We start from the raw sequence: 20,684 nt of genomic DNA on the forward strand, positions 1-20,684 counted from the left end.
TCATTACAAAATTAGGGGCACCAGTGTTTTGTTTCTAATGGGTTTGTAAAGTGGCATTAGTGAAAATGTTGTTACTATAACAAGAGTAATGAAATTTTGTTATAGTAATATTCATATTTTGTTATAGTAATTGCACCATTTGGGAAACTTCAGGAGCTCCTTTCTCCCTTGTTTTTACAGATCTTAGGGTAAATCTTGCTACAATGGTAGAACACATTTACCACCAATAGCCCATCAAGTTTCAGAACTTTAGACTTATCCACAGATTTTTGGGAAATTGTCAAAGTTTTTATAAACAACATTTAAAAAACTACAAGAGCTATCCCCATGAATTTTATTTACAATGATACAAGATATCAGGGGAATAATCCCGCCAAATTTCAGATATATCCATACATATACTGATTTTAGGAAAGTTTTCAAATTTTTGACAAATACATTTTTCAATTTAAAAAAGCCACAACAGCTATTTCATTGAATGTCTCTCATATTAACCAATAGAACTCCTATTTAGGGATTTCTTCCCAGCCTAGCACAGAGATTTACATACTAAAAGTATTAGTCAGTCCTCCTCTTTGCAAATTCAACAATTTTTTGGAACCCTGGCTGGCTGTTGCCACAGAGGCAGTCTCTTAGTTTTGTAGACCTCAGTTTTCCTGACACAATAATATTTGGAAATTGCAGAATAACCCAAAGATGAGACTATGGGAGCATCTTTCAGTTGTAGTAGTCATAGTCTTCTATCAAATTTTATTATGTAAGAAGAATGTAGCTTTCAATATCTGGCAGACTTATCTATAAGGTGGGTTTGTTTTCACAGTAAAAGTAGACCTCCATAATATGGTTATTACCATTTAAATAAGGTACTTCTAAATATGTCGGCTGTCTAGGTAAGGACTAGTTTTAGAGTGGAACTTATGAGCTTTGAACAATATATTAAAATACATCTTCAGTGGATTTTTCACTGTGGAGTTTGCTGTATAATAAGCACAAAAGATCTGAATAAAAAAGGAAGTAGTAATAAAAGAAAGAAAATGTCTGCTATAAGAATCAGAAACACAGCTGAGTGAAGCACAAAGAGTAAAAGAAAGTTCAACTCCCCACCTTCCCACAGTTGTCTCCCACTGGGAAAGGTCAATTGATTCAAAGAAAATTTGAAATACATCTGACGCTCTGCTGGTAACTAAAATGGAAAGTGCCATGTTTTTGAAGTTTCAGAATGCTGGGACAGTCTCTGTGTGCACTTAGCTAAAAGTGGATACTGATAGAAGAAATGTCATAGGAAATGATCTGCCTGTTTTTGATAAGCCCATCTGAACAGTAAGCTCCCACATGTTGTTGTCATGCAATCCAACAAAATTATTAAGTTTTGAGTATCTGATTTTGACTCAAATTTTATCTTCTGAATTACATTATATGGTCAGTGTAGAACCACATAACTACATTGGACTGCATTATATGGTTCTACACTGATACAATATACTTCAAATTACATATTTGGCACTGTAAAACCAGGCTTTGAAGAACAAATTAAAAGAACATAAAGCACTATGAAATTTAAAATGTTTTGGAGGAATCAGTGTCTGATCTGATGTCTGAATTCCAAAAAAACTCGGCTTTAATTTTGAAATGTTAAGTTTCTTGCCCTTGTCTTTGGTGCTTAATTTATTTGTAAATAAATAGACTGCATCTGTAGTTAGGAAATGCAGTTCCTGAATTTAAGAGTAACTTATCCTGTTTTTAGAACTGTCCTGAACCCATGGCAGTGGTGAGGTGAAGTCTACACAGTTTAGCCAGGCCAAATGTGTACCCTATACCTCATGAATGAGGAATGTCTTTTAGTCTGAGAGTCATTTTGGATTTCAGCGAAGTTCATGGAGAACACATACAAGCTCCTGTCTACATTGGCCAATTTTGTTGGAGCCAATCCAAAGCTAAAATGAACCAAACTGGCTCTGGAGGCCACAAAGGTGCTCTTTCCCTAACCTATGACAATGACAGGGTAGAGTCTATGTAATCCAACCAGACTAAACCTGGAACCTAGCTAGATTCCTCTTCTCCCTTTGCTGATGTCAGCACAGGGTGTCTACAGTGCCCAGAAGCTCTCCTGGAGCCATCTGCAGCCATAACAAAGTTGATACACACCCAAACCATCCCGCTTTCTCTGTGCTGACAAGTGCAGGGAAAAAGGAATGGCAGTGTGCCAGACCGGGTTTGATCAAAACTAGTCTACTGTCCACATTCTGCCCAAGGTTTCAGAATGTTCCCTGACATTTTTTATCATGGAGCTAAACCAGTTAACTTGATTTGCTCTGCATTAAAGATCAAAAGTCCTTGGACATCATGTAGACATGTTTTAACATGATTTTAATTATGTTTAAAATCTAGTTTATTCTTTTTGTGAGCAATCTTGGGTATCATCCAAAAGAATGCAAGCTTGAGAAGGGAAAAAGGAAGGAAGGAAGGAAGGAAGGAAGGAAGGAAGGAAGGAAGGAAGGAAGGAAGGAAGGAAGGAAGGAAGGAAGGAAGGAAGGAAGGAAAAAGGGATTTCTGGAAGAAAAAAACCAAATTTCCTCATCTTGCAGAGGATACTGGTATAGGATTCTGTTCTGGGCCTGAGTTCAATATTATTACAAATCATTTTAATAAAGAAGCTGAGAGACTACTTTCCAAATGTGAAGATATATCAAATCAAGAGGGTAATTAAGGTGTTAGCATTGAATTCCCACCATAAAATCAAAAAACCTGACACAAGAAAATTGATCTAAAGTCCCATTTCCTGGCCTATTTATTTATTTTCTAAAATTTCTGCAAGAACCTTTAAACAAAAACACAATTAAGGGGAATTAACCTGTAAGGAAATAACTCTTGAGTATATAACGTAGTGAGAACTGTCCCTCTGATCGCATCCAAGGACATACTTAGTTGATCCTGAGGGCCACCCAAAATTCTTTGACCACACAGCTCAGCTGATCTTAACTGGAAGGCCATCTTGAGGGCACTCCCTCCCAAATCTCAAAGGTTTTTTAGGAGTGTGAACCTTCATTCCAGCCTCAAGGAGAATCCCCCCTTTTAAAGCTCTCTTCTTTCCCTCTTCCAAATTTTTCTACTAATGGCCAAGAGGTCTCTGAGTCTCTGTGGATGTAGCCACAGCCACAAACAACAGGGGGATAGAGGTGATAATTCAGCCAGTGTTTGGCTCATTCTTGCTCTTGCCACTACCATGTTTTTGAAACTGAGCATGGAAATATTTCACAGATACAAGAACCGTTCCAAAGCAACAATGATACAGATGGCCATGTAGGTGAGTTGAATGAGATTCCAGAGTCACAGGCAGATGCATTTTCCAAACCTGGAATAAAAGAGGACTAGTCTTAAAATTTTCTGTGAAATATAAATCTAAACTGAATAGTTAAACAATATTTTATGAACATATAACACAGTCTTATATTATATTTGGTTTCCTAGACAATCTAGGTAAGTGTTGACTATGTGTTATGTGAATACAAAAAAATTGCACGGATCTTTTAAAAAGAATATTCTGTTATAATCCAGACTTTGACATAAAAATAATCATAACAATAACAATAATAATTTATTTATTATCTGCCTTTCCCAAAGGCTCGGGGTGTAGTACAACATAGATTAAAATACAATATATATCTAAAACACAAAAAACATTAAAAACACAGGTTAATGATACATTAATATTAAAGTCAAACAATTAAATTAAATAATCCACACTTGGAAAGTTTAGATTTAAAATGTAATTTTTAAAATATCCTGGGAGGTGTTTTGTCTCATAGCTTTTTCCTACAATTGTCACCATAATTCCAATGGATTTTTTCTAAATAAGAAAAAAACATGTATTCAGCTTCATAATATTGAAGAGGAGGAGTGAATGCAAGTAGAAATACCCCAATGACCATAGCTATTGAAGGCAGCATGGCATCCACCCCACCCACTTGCTGGCATGAACAATGTTATTATATTTAGCTGATCACGCATGAGACTTGAGATCTCATTAAAAACAAGAAAAAAAACACCCCTCACATTAAACTTCACATTTTCTCAATTAATTTGGCCATAGATTTAACTTTAAACTGCATTTTGATTACATTCTAAATTTTCTCTTGATGCTACTAAAGTAAAGCCATGCATGGTCACCTAACAGAATGGCCACATTTTACTACAAGCAATAACTTCATCAAAAATATGGAAATCTGTTTCTCAAGTGTCTGATGATGCAGAATCTCATCCAGTCCATTGCTTAAGAAGGTTTCTTAGAAAACTATTAGACCTTCATTTCCATTTTAAAAGCTGTATTGTACAGATGTGGAAAGAAGAGACTTGCTTGCAAAATAACATTTAAAAAGATGAATGATTCTTTTACCCTGAGGAACACCATGCAAAGAACAGGAAATGTGATGCAGACATAATAAATTTTGGACAATACAGACTGAGAGAAATATATATGGGAGATTAATAGTGTTTCCTTGCTTTTTTCATTTCTTTTGAAAAAAAAGTAATATTTTTCCTCAAACATTTGTCAATAATTATCTATAAAATAAGACTGTTGATGTTTGCTTATTAGAGGATATATAGAAAGGTGAAAGACTTGGAGAGATGAAATGGCATAGGATATGAAAATTATTAATTAATGCATTTTTATGGGTCCTAATCTTAAAATAGTGTGAAATGATACACATATTCAGGTACTCCTTGATCATTCAATATGTGATCAGAAAGAGGGAAAATAACCACAGTGGTAGGGAGTAGTGATAGAATATTTAAAATACTCAGAAAAAGATACATGTTTTCGTGTGTCAGGAAACTAATAAACCATTAAGTGAATCATCAGTTTGGGAGAGGGTTTTTTTTGCACAAAATTTACACAAAATTATTCCGAGCAAAAATAGTATATTTTTGCATGTAAATATCATTTTATGAAGAAAAAGCCTTGTACAGAAAATTCTGTAATTGCTGATTTCTGTGCAGAATTTGCAAGTTAACAGTTTTACACAGAAAACTGCAATTTTGTGCATGAAACTTTTTTATTCAATGAAATGTCATAGATTTGTTCAAAATATGTGAGTTTCAAATTAGAAACAATCTTCACTGTCAAGATTTTCTTTAATAGAGTTTACAGATACTTTTTATTTCGTGTCAAAAGCATTGCATAATAGATACGTTTAAAAGCGATAAAATAAAGGAATCACAAACAGCTAAATAGTTTTAGACCAAAAGTGGGCAACAGCAATTGCAGATTACAGATACTAAAGAGACATCTTTGAGATTTTTTTCAAATGTTTTTGGACGCTTTTTCTCTCTGCAACTCAATCCAATCTACACTATCTCATAATGCAGTTAGAGAATGCAGATGAACTATATTGAACTGGACTATATGGTGGTGTATACTCATACAATCCAGTCCAATGCAGTTAATCTGCATTCTCAAACTGCAGTATATAGAATTGTAGATCAAGGCATAGAAAGTCTCCCATCTACTAAAGATATCTCCACTTCACATGGAAGACAACAAGCAGAGTAATGATGTAGCAGAATAAGGACCAGACACTGAATGGATTTTTATTAGCTATTTTAAGTCCTACATGTTTTAGTAGAATGAAATAAAGTATTGCAAATTAAAATAAACTGTGGAATCAAAGGTGCAAGAGAGAGAGGAGTAAATAAGCCTAAAGAAAAAAAATCTAGGTTAAACATTGACATGTCCATGATCTCTCGCCCTGTGGCATTGCAATGACTAAAAGCAAAGAAAAATGTAAATTCTTTATTCCATCCATTATTGTAGGCTTGTAATCATGTAATCAAGGATAGGAAAATATGTGGACTACCAATAGAAGGAAAAGGTCAAGAGTCTTTTGCATGGTTTTACATAAACTGTCATGGCAACATCCCATAAATTCCGACATTTGCAGTTTGATGATCCATCAGTGCTGTCTGGTTGAGTATATCTCCCTACAGTGCAAATCCCAAGATTTCATAGGATGGAACCATGAGAGTTCAAGTGGAATCACAGAGCTATAATTGTAGTGTGAAAAGGTTCAAAGAAAGTATATTTTGCTCATACAAACCTTCATCTATAAGACAATATTTTGGAATGTGAGACAGGTCATGTAATTCCCAGCAGCAATGGATTCCTTAGAAGTACAACTCATTCTTTAGATTCAGTTTTAAAATATAGCCTCTTTAACAAATTATTCCGTTAATTTTTCATTTACCCAGTTAGTAGTGTATTACTGTTGCACAGACAATCTAAATCTCACCCAATTTTGTGCAGTGTAGCTGAGGGAGGGAAGTATTTCCATTGTGGCCTCCAGTGAACGAAAGCCACAATAAAACATATGTTCTGGAACTTCTGACTGGATGTGAAGTTTCAGGGGCAGAACTTAGGTAAGCTTTTTCTTCCTCTTTAGTCTTATCTATTTGACCTGCTATCCTATTTCTGACACAGTGTAATCTTGCTGGAGTTTTGGCCTTAAAAAGCAACAATCAAATGCAAGTAGTACAATAACTATCAGAAACTGTATAATTATAACATCTTAACAAATCCTTACCCTCCTTTTCCACACCCATGAACTACTATGACACTACTCAATGTGAATCTTATACCTATTACAAACCTACCCTTATATCTGTTTTAACCCACTCCTTAAGACAGCCAAAACCTGTTGCTTTGTAGTAGTATCTAAGGTTTGGAAGAGCTAACCCCCCTCTCTCTTGTCTATTAGATTTCTGTATGTAATTCTAGTTTTTTTTTACCATTCCATATACATTTAACAGAATCTTTCCTCCACTGTTCAAAAACCGTTACTCCCTTGATAATTGGTATGTTTTGGAATAGAAAGAACATTTTAGGTAAAACCATCATTTTTATCACAGCTATCCTTCCCATCCAAGTTAGCGGAACACTTTGCCATTTTTCCACATCCAGGGTCACTTTGCAGGTGGGGGGGGGGAGTCTGATGTGCACATCTGCCATCATTTCTTGAGAGATAGCTCTCCAAAATTGCCTTTGTGTGTCAATCAGAGAGTGGGTAAAGATACTATCTTTGCGGATGGTTTGAGAGTTCTGCCCTTACAAAAGGCAATATGACTTGGGGGTAAAGGCCATGTGACTTGGGGGTAGGGACCTCTAGATTGGTCTTCCAGAAAATTGCTGGTCTGGGTGCAACCCAGTTTCTGGAGTTTCTTTCAGGTGCTCAGGTGTTTTTTTTCCAGAGAAAGTTGGGGAGGATGTCTGGGAGAGACAAACCAATTTACCTTCTCCTGTATTAGGCTATTCTCCTCCTTTTGCACATCTCACGGGGAAAAAATAAATAGATAACAGTTTAAATAAAGTGCTCCATATTTCATTCCATTTTGTTTGCATAGTTACATAACTTCATAAGTTGCCCAGAAATCCCTGCATAACATTGAGGTGGAGTGTATAGATAGATTCACCAAAGAAAGCGTTACTGAGCCTAAAACTTTTTTTAAACACCCTGCCTGATTGAAGAGTTTTGCTTGCATGTAACTGTGCCTTTGCAAATGCTTACTCTTCTTCCTTTCTTGCATAACCCAATGGCAATTGATTAATTAATTAATTAGATCTTGTGATTTTTTTCCCTCTTATAACAAAGTAATTAAATTTATAGTGGAAGAGAGTCCTCAAACTGTCAGAGAAAACCACTGAATGAAGACTCACTCATTCTCTCCAATAGTTTGAGAACTTCCTTCCACTCTATTATTGTTTCTCTGCTATATGAGAAAAGATTACAAGAAAATTAATTAATCAAAAACAGAAAACATTTAAACAAAAAAAATTGGAATAAAAATTGAAAGATAGGAAAATGTTCCATAATTATGATATTGAAGTGAGTTCAAAAATACATTATACCTGAAGCAGTTTGGGAGAACATGATTAAACTTCACACCCTAACATTCCAATGTTCTGATTCAAGTTGTTGCTTGGACTTAGGGAAGAACATGTAGAAATGTGCAGTGCATATTAAATATATCCAATCTGTGTCTTGACCTCTATTGATCCCCTCTATTGATTTCTCCACAACTTCACATAAAAACTCCTTCTGTTGTTCAATTCCTTTCCTTTTCATTAAAGTATCATCCAGGTTTGAAACTCTTTCCTTCCTTTTTCCACTCACTTCTTCATCATAGCAACACCCAGGTTGAAACTCTTTCCTTCTTTACTTCCTTCCCATTGTCCCATTGAAGAAGAAATACCCAGGAATGAAACCCTTTCCTCCATTGCTCCCTCCCCAACTTTCCACTGAAGCAACATGAAGGTTTGAAATTCCTTCCTTCGTTATTCCCATCTCACATTCCCATAAAAGCAAGAGAACCAATGTTTTAGATGAATTTGTAGCATTGCTTTCATTTAGGGTCTGCAAATATTCTAAGTGCTTACACTGATATGTGAGGTAGAGACATTTTAGGTTTTACCCTCTGTTAGAAGGATGCCTTCAGGTAGAGACTTGAAGCATTAATGTATAAACTAGCTTATGATTTCTTCTAAAGATGACACAGAGTATCTACTCAAAGTCAAATCCAGTGCAAATTCAAACATCTTTGCTCAGTAAAAGCATTCCAGATATGCAACAGAAAGAAGAATGAAAGAAAAATTGGATGGCTCCAGAATATGTGTGGGTGGAATATCCTTCTAAGAGAAGTTGGAGAACTGTATACCCACTGCTCCCAACCAGAATATCATTTTTGCCCTTCTTTGTCCTAAAACATCTTCTAGAAGATGCCGAAATTATTTATTTCATGTTTTAGGCTACCATGGGCCATTTTAAATCAATGAACAATTTTTTAAAAAACAGAGAGCAGAAATAAGTTCCACTCATCAGCCAATTGTAGCCTGTGGGGGGCAAAACCTGTGGTAAAAATGCTCCTAAGTGACCTAGAGGGTTTTGGAAGCAAATGAATTGCAATAATTTGCAATTGGATTGAGGCTCTTGCACAAGGTCTGATGGATGACTGGCATATATATTCGGCGTTGCATTGTGTTAAATCTTTTATATATTGTATTTTACTATGTTATTTAACTATTTTAACTGTTTTATTATTTTACTAGCTTTGCCCGGCCATGCGTTGCTGTGGCTTATGGGAATTATTTGTTGGCCAGGTGGAATAGGAGTGAATAGCCTTGCAGCGTGAAAGTCTGGCCATTTTGTGGAGTGGTTGGAGTCGTAGCATTAATCAAAGAGGAGTTTTGAAGTGTGGGTACTTCCTTAGTAGGGGAATTCTTGTTTGGCCAGATTGAATGGTATTGAATAGGTTTGTAGGTTAAAAGGCTGGTCGGTTTGCACATAAGGTATTGTTGCTAGGCGAGGTTGAATGGGACAGAGTAGTGTTGTGGTTTCAAAGTTTGGGGGTTTTGTATGTAGGGGAAATGTTGGTTGGCCTGGTTGAAAAGTATTGAATAGCCTTGATAGTTGTAAGCCTGGTCGGTTTTTACCTTGCAGAATCCTTGGTTGGTCAGTTTGAATAGGAATTAATAGTGTTTGTGTGGGAGGTTTGAATGGTGGAATTAGCCACCTTGATTAGTTTTTAATGGCCTTGCAGGTTGAAAGGGTGTTTGTTTACTGTCTGGAGGAATGTTTTGTTGGGAAGTGTTAGCTGGCCCTGATTGTTTCGTTTGTAGAATTCCCAATTTCCCTGCTTTCCGAGTGTTGGTCTTTATTTCGTCTCCTGGTTTTAGAGATCATATTGTTTTCTATTATTATACCATAGTAAGTCTTATATATTTTATTTATAATGTTATATTAGGTGGTTAGAATTGGATTATATGAGGTCAGTTATACATAGTTGTATAAAATGTAGACTGAACTGGATTAGATGGCAGTGTAGAGTGAAGGCGATGTCATAGAGGAATATTATTTAGAATGCCAAGGTAGATAATCCAGTTTAAAGGAGATATTGGCAGATGTGCCTTGGTATTCTGGGTAATATTGTTGTGTGGCAGGGGTTTGAGTGTAGACTGCCACATAATGGAGTTGAAATCAGATAATCTGTATTTTCTAGGGACAGTAGTATGGCTGAGGTCTAAATGAAGTTTGTCTGTGCCCTGGGATACAGGCGTGGGCCAACTTGGGCCTTTGCTGCAGGTGGTTTGGACTTCAACTCCCAGCATTCATAACAGCCTGAGTCTCTTTTGTTTTTTCTCTCAGAAGCTTAAGGTGTTAGGAATGGTGAGAGTTGAAGTTGAAAACAGCTGGAGGGAAGGCTCAAGGGTGGGTGAAGAGTACCTGGTCGCCTGTTGTGGTTGTAGCTGTTGTGATTGTGTTTTTAGTGTAATTGTGTTGTATCTTACTTGAGGCGGGGATGATTGATTGTGTTGACAATTTTTGAGTTGGGGGGGGGGGTTTGGGGTTTTGTTGTTTTGTGAGTCGCCGTGATGCCAAAAGCCTTTTTTATATATAGATTGTATTATGATATACTGGTAGTGATCCTGCCAGTTGTGTAAGCTGCCCTGAGTCCCCTCGGGGAGAAGGGCAGGGTAGAAATATCGGAAATAAATAAATAAATAAAATGTGAAAAAAAAATATCCCTGGTGGGCACACAGTGTCCCTGGGGAATTGCATGTAATCCGTAGACAGCATTTCCCCATTGATGATCTGAGAAAATGATAATAACCTGAATGTGTTATGTTAGCAAAAACTATGTGCCAAGGAGGTGGAAGGGAATATAGAAATCAAGACAGTCTGGAGATAACTGCCAAGCTTGTGATCAATCAAACCACATGAAGTCTACCAGCCGTGTGCTATGCCCTGCCAAATCCTTTAATACCTTCCCATTTTTGCAATGATTTGAGCTCCAACTGCAGTGTCATCCATGACCAGTAGGCTATGTTTACCATATGGGCTTGCATAGGTCAGTCCAGTGGTTTAAATCTAACTGCTAAAGCAAAATCCCATACAGTAGAAATATATTACATTGAGAGGCATGTATTTCCTACAGAGTTTGCAGTGGGCAATATCTTAACCTTAATCAAATAATGTCACTATTAAGAGTTCATTTCATAAATCTTATAGCCTTTTGTATATTCTATAGTGAGTCTAAGTGAAGGGCAGTTGCAAACAAACATTACCCCTTACATGGAATCAAGCTGCAAATTATGAATAAAAATAACATACCATATTCAGTTTTTCATATTGCAAGTTAGGATTATACACTGTGGACCACAGGTTTTCATGACAGTGAATCCTAAGCTTCTCTATATATGTTTCTAAAAGGCAGGCTTAAGGAGAAAGCATTTTCTTTGAGATGTTGTTGCTGTCAATGAAAATTGGAATAAACACAATGTACAAGCATCTTTTAATTTTATTTTGATTTGGCCTCACGTCACTTTCAAACTTTACAAGAATAGCGGTAGAGCTAAATTACAGTTTGAAAGTGGAAGGAAAAAACTTGGATGGCACTTCAAATATATATGGTTCAGTAGGTAGCAAGGTAGAGTGGCTTCCTGAGAAGAATGATTTGGTGCCAGTTGCCCATCAGCCATGAACTTATGAGTAGCCTTGGGAAAACAATTATCTTTTAGCATCCAGACTCCAATATTCAGAAAACAACTGTTTCTAGTTGTTTGGATCTCAAATCTTAGTTTCATTAGCCATTTAACCAAAACAGTTTCTCCTACTGAAGACCAAAAACGATGACCAGTAAGTGAAACCTCAATTATAGATAAATTAAGGGGTGGGGGGGGGAGAGAATATCATTAAAGAGAGAGAAAAAAACATTGAGTCACATGACACTGCATATGTGTTATGGTCTCATGTATGAGAATTTAACCACTAACTTTCAGTATTTAAACATAAATCAGTTTTGGAGAAAATAATAAAATAATTTAGAAAATTAAGTTCCACTGTTGTATTTAATAGGTAAAATGGACAAATCATATTCTGGTCTATATTCTAACAAAATATATTCTCTATATATTCTATATTCCCTTGCTTCCAGCCTCCTTCCTTTCTCTGCAAAAATGAAATGTTACTATGTCATTGCATGTTGTTTTTAATATGCTATGCATATATTTTTGTGAATTAATGTGAAATCTATGATTGAGATTTTTGAGCTGTATTTGAGCTGTTGATTTTCCACATATTTCCAACCCTTCTTTTCTTCTTAATCAAACATTGACTGCATCATTATGGTAGTTTGATAGTAGTGGTCTCATTTAATTTGTATGAATTAGAAATCCAACCCTGGATTGAGGATACAGTTTGTTGCAAGTCCTGGTAGTATTCTAATTGGAATCACAAATTCTCCCAATATTTAAATATTTTATTGTAATGTCCTGGCATTCTTGGAAGTTGTTGTGCAATATAATATAAGAATGGAGCTTCAAACACACATAGAGTTTATTCACACAGACAATTCATACAGTATGCAAAGGCTACAAAGGGAGACACTAGTTGGTGATTTGGACAGAAACACAATTCTCTGTATGCATTTCTATGAAGTAGACCTAAAAAAGATCATGTAGAACAAGTCAATGGAGCAAAAAGAAAATAAAGATAACAGTAGAATTGAGAAGACATTCCGCTTTACAAGCAATGGGCCAAAATGTGCAAGAGTTATAGCCATACTGAGACTAGGTTCTCCGACTGACAGAGTTTCTTGAGCACAAGGAGAACATTTCACCCTGAAATTGGATGTATGATTTAGCTGAGAGGTAGCATTAGTGTAACATTTTTCCAGTCCATGAAAACTCCAGATCCCTTCCAGCCAATTTTAATCTGCTGGGAACCCTGGAAGGAGTATTAATGGTATGTGCAGCTTTCCACAGCAAACCGTAGCAACGTAAAGACATTTTTCTTCCCTCGATTTGTTCTCCTTCATTGTCTTGCTAGTCCCTTGAAAGCTTCCATGCTTCTATTTATCTGCTCATCTTCCCTAATCTCTAACTGCTTTTCCCCTCCTTCTCTATCCCTCACCTTTCCAGTTACTTCTCTTTAAAAGCATCTGTTCTGCCTCACCCTCATTCCCAATGCCTGCTTGTGTCTTCCTCCTGTTTCCTCCTCCTCTTCTTCTCTGACTTTCTTGCTCTGACTTCAAATTTTTCCTTCACTTTCTCCCTTTATAGTCTTGAGAAAGCTTTTTTGCTTCTGGTTTCTCTTTGTGTCTCTCTCCCTTGCTTCCAACCTCCTTCCTTTCTCTGCAAGCACCCCCCTAAAGCTTCCTTTCTGGTCTTTCTTCTGCTTCTGTTTGTGTCTTTTCCTTTCTTAGTTACCCACACTCTACAAGCGTCCCTGCTTTTCTTTCTCACTGCTCTCACCCTTTGCCTCTTCTTTCTTTGTTAACATAGTCAAGGCAATACAGTTAATATAATGGACACACTGAAGCTAAGTCTTTATTAAGAACATTAATAAAAATTGAAATAGTCACCAGGATCCTAGATTGGTTCTTTAGTTAGAAATAAGGTATCCTGGCCTAAACTCCCACTCCAGTGCACTTCAAGAGCCGGACATCAGATGGGGCAAAAAAAGATCTATTCCCTTGGTGAATGTGGCAAAAGTACCATGTTTTCACCCTGTTCTCACCAGTGACTGTTGTAACAGGAACTTACAATAAAGGCCTGTTTTTGATGGCCGTAGCCTTGTTTGCTGGCAGGAGTGTGTAAGAACATCTTCTCCTTGCACCCAAGTCACCAGCTGAATTGATATATTTTGACAGATCTGAGAGCTAGCTCTTGAGATGGACTATGAAGTTTTACTAAATATAGGTCTGAAAGCAATATTCACCTCTCACCTTGCCTACACCAATTTTATGTATTTGTTTTACATTTTATTTTAAAATTTATTCATGAATCATCATGAACTGTATAAAAGCATTAATTGTAAAACAATAATGAATTAGTTGAATATGTTCCATACATTTATTAATTTCAAATTTAAAAAATACAGCCCTCGCTCTCTTCCACAAGCCCAAATGTGTCCCTTTGTTGCTTGCTATTCCCTATTCTAACAGGAGCCATATTTGGCTGAAAATAATTTTGTCATGACCTAAATATACTCATGATTTTTCTTTTGCATTTGACTGTGTCTGTTGGAAGTATAATATTTTATCCCTTTCATCTCTCCCTGCTAAGGTGAGTACAAATCACTTTTGCATTTTGAATTCAGTTTTCAGGTATTACAGGTAGCCCTCCATCTTTGCAGGTTTCACTTTCATAGATTTAATTATTCATGGATTTATAGTTTATTGAGTATTTTTGAATGTATAGCTCCTGCTCACCCCAATCTTCCTGCTTCCCCACCTCTACACCACTGTCCTTGCAGCAGTACCAGTCCCTCATTCCCTTCCTCGCCATTTAATTGGAGCCTCATCCATATGTTAAACTCTTTCCTCTATTGATTCCTCTATTGATTTCCTCTATTGATCCCTTCCCATAAAACCTCCTTTTTTGTTGTTCAGTTCCTTTCCTTTCCATTAAAGTATCATCCAGGTTTGAAACTCTTTTCTTCTGTTTTCTACTCCATCTCTCCATCAAAGCAACAGCCAGGTTGAAACTCTTTCCTTCTTTCCTTCCTTCCCATTGTCCCATTGAAGAAGAAATGTCGAGGAATGAATCCCTTTCTTCCATTGCTCCCTCCCCAACTTTCCATTGAAGCAGCATGAAGTTTGAAATTCTTTCTTTCATCATTCCCACCTCATCTTCGCATAGAAGCAACACCCAAGTTTGAAACCCTTTTCTCAATTGCCCGCTCCCCAACATCCCATCAAAGCAACATCCAGGGTTTTTTTTATCCCTAGACTCCATTGCCCATCCCACCATAACCTTTTACCTAAATTTAAAGTTCTTCCTCCACCAATCCACCTCCTCCCCTAGTCACCCCCCCCCCCCATTTTCAGGCTAAGGCTTGTGGTAAGATAATGGACAGTGGAGTCCAGGGTGTCCTGGTGGGCATGAGAGAAGACAGTGAGAAGTGAAGGAAGAAAAAGGAGTGAGTAGCAAAGAAATAAATGGGTGGAAATCCATTTAAATTCCAGACCTGCTTGTTGGAAGGAGTATGTCATGTATGTTTGACATGTGTGTACATTAAAATTATTTATGCTTTTTCCACTTTTGTGGCATCCTGTGTTCTAGCAACCACAAATTTAGAGGGCTGACTGTAGAGTATTTTTATTCTCTTTGGCAGCTATTCAAGAAACCTGCGACAGTCTCTAATTGGCTGAAAACCTATCCTGCTAGGATCCAGGTCCTGAGTGGCTCAGGACTCCATTGGGTGTCTTCTCTGATTGGTTCTTTGTATGGAGGGAAATTCAATAAACTATAATTGGGTCATTTGAAGTAACACTCCATTTAATGGTCTGCCTCCAAAAGTGGTGCGATCTCCACAGAATGCTGTGTGGCAATATGCAAGAGTCCATGATGAGTTTAATGGGTTCATTCTAGTGGACACAAAAGGGTGAGGCCAGTGTACAGAATGGAAACTTGTGGGTGATAACTATTTCAATAGGTGAAGCTAGCTTGATCCATGGGTGACAGATCCTTCACACAAATCTCATCAATGGAAACAGGAAACACTCTAGTGTACAGTCACTGAGTAATTTCCCCTCCATCTCCCAGTTCATTGTGAAGGGATTATGGAAATGGGGAGAAGAGGCCTGGGTGTGTTGGAGCAGCATTCCAAATGAAAATTCATGACAAAGATTATTATCAGAAAAGGGAGTGTGTGCTTGCCAGGTCTGGTGAAGCTGTCTCAAAGATTTCATATATTTAATATATTTTATAATTTGGGGAACTGATTTGAGGGTATGAGTCAGAAAAAAAGCACACACACAAATACTGCCAGCTTGTTGTATCTATATTAGATCATCTTTTGAACTGCATGAAAAACATACCTTAATTTCCTTCTATTTGCTAATTCATATACAGAACTATACTTAGATATAAACAATGTAGAATATCCTTAAAATTCAGTTGTGAACTGAACTGAGTGAACATTGAGCTTGCATAGAAAAGACTATGTGATTCACTCTGTCAACATGGCCACAATGATGATAATGATGATGATGATGATGATGATGATGATAAGAATGTCTATTTATATCTTTCTTTTTCTCCCCACAAAGGAGACTCAAAACTGATTTTAAAACGTATTCACAGCACTCTAAAAACCACAGCAGTCCCTGACTTGGTCTTAAAAACCTTCTTCTTTAGAAGTCTGAGTAAATAAAAAGGTTTTAGCCTTCTGCCAGAAGGACAGCAGGGAGGGGGCCATTCTGGCTTCCCTGGGCAGGGAGTTCCAGAGTTGAGGGGCAGACACAGAAAAGGCCCACTCTCTTGTTCCCACCAATTTAGCTTGCTATGGAGGTGGGACTGAGAGAAGGGCTCTCCTTCACAGGGAAGATAGCATGGCCCCCTCCCTGTTGTCCTTCCGTAGCAGGCAAAACACTTTTTGTTCAGATAGATTTTTAATATCTAGTCAGGAGATGCTGTGATTTAAGTTTTGGATATGTTTTAATCTGTTTTTTGGGATTTTAACTTTGAATTTTTAATACATTTGATATTTAATTCTGTTTTAATGTTTATATACTGTAGAGTTTTTGCTTTTAATGTTAGCTGCTCTCCTTTTTGAAGAGAAAAAGCAGGGCATAAATAAACATCATCATCATTCACATGTACATTTGGAAAGAAAGAATACTAAAGTCCCTCTGACAAATGTTGTTTCCTAGTACACATGGTTACTATTACAGGCAGTCCCCGAATTACAAACATCTGACTTATAAATGACTCTGTTACGAATGGGGGGGGGGGGTGAGACAACAGGAAGTGAGAGAAATATAACCCAGAAAGGGAAATTCAACCCTGAAAGAGTTATCATAGAGTTATCTCCACTGAAGCTTAATAGCCAATCTTGTATCCACAACAAGCTTTTTTTTTTCAAAATCCAATTATCACAGGGATAAAATGTGAGGTGAAATATTCTGAACAAGGGCAAAAATAGTAAAACAAACACCACAGGGGTGTTAACCCTTCCAAAGCTATGTATTATGTGGTCACACTTAAAAATTCACCTGGTCTGAAGTACATACAAATTCACCAGTGCAGAACCTATCTTGTTCATACCTTGGGGACTGCTTGTATTTGTTGGGAGTCTCCCAACTAAGTATTATCCAGAGCTGTCCCTGCTGAACTTCCAAGATCGAGTGGGATATGATACCTTTAGTTGGAAACTCCTTTTTATCTGCCAGGTTAGGGACTAGAGTGTTTCAGAAAGTGAATCAGATAAAAAGTGGTTACTTTAGCTTGCAAATGTATGTTAGCATCTATAAAATATAAATAACACACTATGGACTGCTCTTAAAATGTATGATAAAGCTTTAAAAAAACAGACTTTGCACATTTCTATAGACTGCTCTTTCCATAAACAGCTTTGAAATTGTGCATATGTGTGCAAGCAGTCCCAAGCAAGCCAGGTAGGTAAGAAGAACTGATGAAAGAGCAGAACTATCATTATATTATTTGTAATTTACGAGTGTTGAAAGAGTGAGATATAGGAAAACAAGTATCAAAAAGTGGGGCCTGCATAATAAAAAAATTTCTTTATGGACTTCCCCATGAGAAATGGGAAATGCAGATTGTGGGAATTGTACAGTTGTTCAAACTTGCTGCCTCACTTTTTCAAGAATATGTAGCTCTGACATACCCTTTTTGTTCTGAAAGTTTTCATTGTAATAATCCGTTATAGTCTAAAACAAGCAGAAAGACTGTCAGATATCACTGTGATAAAAAGTTAGTGTGTGCAGATAGATCACTGATCCTCAAATACTGATATATTTGGTAGACGTATTTTCTGCAACTGATCAGATATAAGCAAATCAAAGGTTATGGAATATTTGGAAACCCCAGACTGGAAAAGAGTTTCCATAGGCCACTCTCTTCTTTCATCTAATCAAGAACTTTAGGTTAACTGCTGTTTTTGACAAGCATGCAAGTAAATATGTGAAAATCTGTCATATCCCCCTCTTTCCATTATTTCTCATAATCCCACCCACCATTCTCATCCCAACACAGTTCCATGATCAGTTACAAGAATTTTATCATCCTTTTTTCCACATGGAGATTTGTGTGTATTTTCTGTTCACTTTTTAATGTATCGTATATACTTATGCTGTATACATTTAGCAATGTAATCATTTTAATGCAATTGTCCCATTGAGAAAAAAGCATAGTTTTCAAATACGTGCAATTGCATTCATTGAAATTTTTCACATATACATGTGTGTTTTCTTTGTCAAAATGCAGTCTTTCATTGTACAGATTGCCAGGGCAAAATGTCATTTTTCTCATTGCCAGTTTCGAGAAGTGTAAACATATTTTTTATTTGAGAATACTGAACCTGGTGCATTTATTTTCCAGCGCTTGTAATAGGAACCTTTGAGGAAACACTGAACACTTGTCAGCAGGACACTACCAAGGACAGGCAAGATGGAGGAACGGAGACAAATCGAAGGTGACTTGACAACAGGTAAATTGAACAATGAACACTTTGAATGTTATGAGATATATTAGGATCATTCAATAAAGCACTATCCCTATAGTAACCAGCGCATAGTAACCTAAGTCATAATTTCTCTCTTTCGTAGAAGCCATTGCTGGTAAATTTTCAAGGTTTCACCATATTTCATCCAGTCTTCAATCCCTTTAAACCATTCACATCATTTTCTAACTGCCACTCATGTCAGCAGGAACTCTAGAAGTTTAATTGGCCAAAAGCAGCAGGAAGCAAAATATCGACAGCTAAGGAAGCAGGGGCAACTGTTACCATCTGCTCCAGTGTCATAAGAATAAACCCTCAGAGAGATAAGGAAAGAAATAATTTTTTCCCTGACAATTTTTTCCCTGACAAATGTATTTTTAAAGGCAGTTTTATGAAGTTGCTTAGTGGTTTAGAACATTAAATTCATTCCTTGGGGAGCTCGATTAGTGGCTAAAGAACAAGTAAAGCTGTCAAATATATGTCATAGATTTATTCATTATTTGACATGGCCATAGATTGTGTGGTGTCTCTCTCCTTCCATTTTCCCTCCCTACCTCCACCATCCTGCCATAGCACCAAAACAGTAACATCTGCTTGTACTAAGAGCTAAAAGCCAGAAAAACAAGGGAAAATAAGTTGTCTGTATCTAACAGACACCCTAATCTGCCAGCACTTATCTAGATGGAGTCTGAATGACTTCTGAGGTGTCCATAATTGAACCTCAGAAGTTCAGCAATCCTACAGAGCTCCATCTTTTCCTGCAGAGAACACACAAATATTCCTCTGGAATCTTATTATGACATTTCCTGTTTGCCCTGTAAGACTCATCTATATTGTCTTAGAAAATATTGAAAATACTTTAGTTGGGTAGCTTTACACTGTGTAACCAAAGGATGTACATTACAGTCTCATTTCTCCAAAGAAGCAGGGGACCAAAACTTTTACCCCAGAACTTGCACTGGCCATACTAAGCATGAAAGAAAATAATGACAAAACATGTGGGGCAGGGGATGGGGGGATGGAATCCTCAGTCATTTTAAGACCTATCTGCATGAAACCTACATCAGTTTTAGATCCCATTTACAACTGCAGGCCTGACAAGTTTCAAAACAATTCACCAATCTACTAATTTTTTAGAATCATTTTAAATTTTAACCATAACATAGCAGGTGGGAGAGCAAGCCAGCTGCAATTAACTGCAATGAATCACTCTGACCAGGAGGTCATGAGTTCGAGGCCGCTCGGAGCCTATGTTTGTTTGTCTTTGTTCTATGTTAAAAGGCATTGAATGTTTGCCTATATGTGTAATGTGATCCACCCTGAGTCCCCTTCGAGGTGAGAAGGGCGGAATATAAATGCTGTAAATAAATAAATAAATCACAAGAGAGGGTTCTGGGAATTGTTGTGTCCATTTTCAACCAATCAGAGTATGAACACCACCAGGCTTTTATTGGCTGAGAAACAGAGAGCGAGAAAAACTTCAACTCCCTTCTCCCCATTCTGTTTTCGGATATTATGCAAAACAGTCCACCGAATAATACAAATAGTTTTTGTTCAAACTGATTCAGGCCCAAGTCTAGTTGCTAATCCAGAGTGGGTGGTAAAGAGGAAATACTTTCCACTGAGATTCAAATGTCTGTTTTCCACTTAGATTCCCCATTCTCCATTTTTGTGATGCATCATCAATGCACAATCATGACATGTATATCTTCTAACTTTAGACACATCTTTAAACACATGACAATATTTGCATTTGTTTGGAAGACTTTTTTTATATTTCAAGACTTTTCTGTGAAAATATTGTTTGTGTACATATTGTACAAAATGCAATGATCATTATTGGATGCTTTAATGTCATGTGAATATAAACCAGCATAGTTTTATTCTAGACATTTGTGTAATCAATGAACATCAAGGCCATGAACTCATCCATGATCAATCAGCTTCCACATTATGAGTAAGACAGGGAGATCTCTGTGTAATTTTGTGAAACATACTGTAGGAGAGGGTCTCAATATCTGCATATGCCCACATGCAAGTTCTGTGCTAATGCAATGATTTGTGCCATACTCACAGAGCATTGTAACTGAGCTCCAGTTCTTTTTTCATATATGCATGAGCAAAAATATCTCACAGTGACTGACAGTTTTTCAACCGGGTATCTCAACATGT

General features: G+C 36.9%; 1 long non-coding RNA gene across 1 annotated transcript in view; it reads right to left on the reverse strand.

The window, feature by feature from the left end:
- Positions 1-376: 376 nt before the first annotated feature.
- Positions 377-20,684, reverse strand: part of LOC107982623 (uncharacterized) — a 105,604-nt gene continuing 85,296 nt past the window's right edge. Inside the window, exon 3 of the long non-coding RNA XR_010004403.1 lies at positions 377-3,352. This is a non-coding gene — a long non-coding RNA (uncharacterized LOC107982623). The remainder of the gene's footprint in view (positions 3,353-20,684) is intronic.

The sequence above is a fragment of the Anolis carolinensis genome, chromosome 3 (assembly GCF_035594765.1).
Source record: "Anolis carolinensis isolate JA03-04 chromosome 3, rAnoCar3.1.pri, whole genome shotgun sequence".
Lineage (NCBI taxonomy): Eukaryota > Metazoa > Chordata > Lepidosauria > Squamata > Dactyloidae > Anolis > Anolis carolinensis.